Genomic DNA, 3,060 nt, shown 5'->3' with positions numbered 1-3,060 from the left:
TATTGTTTTGTTGCTTAAGCAAAAACATTATGTATGAATGTGTGATAGCTTGCAAGAATCTATTTTGTTTCTTAAGCAAAAATGTTATGTATGAATGCATGATAACTTGTAAGAATCCCCAACCACACACACACACACACACAACACACAACCATGCACGCAAGAGAGAGAGACATCATAACACGAGTTGTAGAAATTAGTTGTGTTTCCCATCAATTTTCTCCATGTTCTAAATGACATTAATAATGACAATAGCATGAAGGTGGAAGGAATCTAAAAGTAGTGCTAGCCCAAGGAAGAGATGTACACATAGCCACACATGACCCATGGGTGGAGTGCTCCCTTTGCCCCCTTTCGATGTCACTGCTCTACTAGACCTACACATATAACCAACATGATGTGAATCCGAAACTATTATTCGTTGGAATGCACAACGAGAGACTAACCTAAGAAATTTTAGCATGCCTAGTAAAATATAAAGGAAGTTTGAAAAGATAATAATTGATCAAGCTGAAGAGAGTACTATAAATGTTGATCCTGAGGATAAGTATACACCATAAATTCTACTCTCATTTACCATAAGTTATCGTGTCAATGTAGTAGGCTCAAACAATTGCTATGTTAAAAAAAGGAAGAATGGAGAGAGAGAGAGAGAGAGAGAGAGAGAGAGAGAGAGAGAGAGAGAGAGAGAGAGAGAGAGAGAGAGAGAGAGATTTCCTACATATGCAAGTTCACATGGTAACCTTTGATTTGCATACACACATACCTTAACATAGAGGAGACGAGTGTAAATGTGGCTATATGTGGTTGCAATACACCACCCATGGATGATGAAGATTGATTGGGTATTTAGAAAAGGGACTTTGTTTAAGAGTACCTAGGTGTGCACAAAAAACTTTCTAGGGATATTGAAGAATCATAAATAAACTTTAGATGCCATTTGAGATCCCAATTATTTTTAGGAACTCTCAACTTCCGACTTTTATTAATATTTTTATGGGTTTCAATGTAAAAGTTTTGTATGTGGCATTTTTACATCCTCTTGAGAAGTGGGACTTACTTTATGCAACCCAGAGCATTGGATTACTTAGAGGAATATTAGGTGCTTCTAAAACTTACTCGTACCATAATGGAAAGCACATGTATAAATGGGCCATATCAATGCCTTGAATGCATGGCATGACAACTATATAAGCATGTTAATGGACAAGTGGAAGAATGATTAAATTGGGATAAGTTGCAATCTAGATCCCAACATGGGCTTGAAAATCAACTAGCTTGAGAAGCATAAACATTTTATAGCATGTTGCCTCTTTTAGTAAGATAAACATTCCATCAAGTTAGTGATTTCTTTGGGGAGGAAAGGAGTGATGGTGTGTGTGTTTTTTCACTCTTGGCATATACTCGTGCCTCTTTTGTAGATTGCAATTAGGGTTTATAATATTTAGCCTTAAAATATGGTTCTTTGTTTTTCCATACACCCCACATAAGTTTTCAACTATGTGTTCTAGTTTATGACAAACTTTTTATCGAGGGGCACGAGGATTTGGGGGCCACTATAAGGTCACCTTTATAGAAAAAAGTTTCACAACCAAGGAATGCTCTCTAAATCATTTTTTTATATGGATCAATGCTTCTTCAAAAAGATTTTTAAGTGATTATGAGTATTTTTGCCAACATTACCTAAGTAGATTGTTTAGTAATGCGGGTGAAACCAAAGAGTCAGTTGGGGGAAGTAAAAATCTAGTGTGGAACCACAAAATCCAACATATTAATGCAAATGAGAAAATGCCACATTTGCTTTTCTTTGTACTGTTGACCCATTGAGTTAAGAGGGGGAGGGGTGGGTGAGTTTGTATTGACACCCATCGTGTTGCAAAACCCTATACTCTAAAGAAACTAATTCACTCATTAGGCTTATATTCAACACTATGAAGGTTGCATCAATGCTTGACAAGTGTCACATTGGCAGTGTTCACAAAAAACCCGCAAACCCTTAGTGACACACCTGCAAAATTCATGATCTCACTTGTATTTTTTTTTAAAAATAATTTTAAAAATCCAAAAATTGGTAAAATTTTGAGCATTTTATTGAAAAAACTTGTAAATATTGAAGAAAAACTCGTAAATTTTAAAATTGCAAGTTTTAAGATCCGAGAAGAAAAATATTATCCATGAACACTGATCCTCACAATAATAGTTGCAATGTTGTTGTGAGAAATTATCCATGAACACTGATCCTCACAATAATAGTTGCAATGTTGTTGTGAGAAGTTTGTCATGGGGGAGGATCACTAATGTATTGAAATGCTTGCATTTTTCAATTCTTAAGTCAAACCATGTCGTAAGAAGTCACTCTTACCAGCAAGCATATTAGGAAGGGACATTTGTCAAGCAAATACATACATAGGGTATGGGAGTTTTCTTTTCGTTATGATATAAGGAGACAAAACATAACATATAGTGGTCATTGGTCGTATAGATTATAGAGGCTAGAGGCTATTCTCACGTTGGGTGGTATTATTTATTATGATCCGCCCATGACAGTGCATTTTAATAAAAAAAAAATATTCCGAACGTGGCAGCTGCACATATTCTGCAACTCCGTGCAGCTTTTTCAGAATTTTTGTCTTCTCTCCACTAGAATTGAGTATTTTCTCCACGGAAGCGGGCGTCTGCTAAACCTCGTGGAAACAGCCTCTTGTAAGTCACAAGGAGGCCTGCATAAAATCATGGGAAGCTCGGGACTCGGGAATCGGTTCGAAAAAGAGGCTCAGTTTCCCACGCACCCACGATTGGACGTTTATTACTATGGGCAGTGGGGACATGTCCCCCGCACTGCACAGATGAGCCGTGACAGGAGGACTGTGCACAGTAGCTGTGCATAAGTAGTCTTGCATTGTAGGTTAGGAGGCAGATGTGATACGGCGATAAAATGAAATGACCGTGATAAGCTGCCAGTACGGAAAAGTGGTGATACGCCAACCCGCATATCTATGATACGTAGATCTGCGTATCAAGCGGTCCAACACCGCCCGCCCCCCCCCCCACTTACCAGTA

This window comes from Cibotium barometz, chromosome 3 (genome assembly GCF_041138505.1).
Source record: "Cibotium barometz isolate CiBa-2024 chromosome 3, ASM4113850v1, whole genome shotgun sequence".
Lineage (NCBI taxonomy): Eukaryota > Viridiplantae > Streptophyta > Polypodiopsida > Cyatheales > Cibotiaceae > Cibotium > Cibotium barometz.
This window is presented reverse-complemented; position numbering follows the sequence as displayed.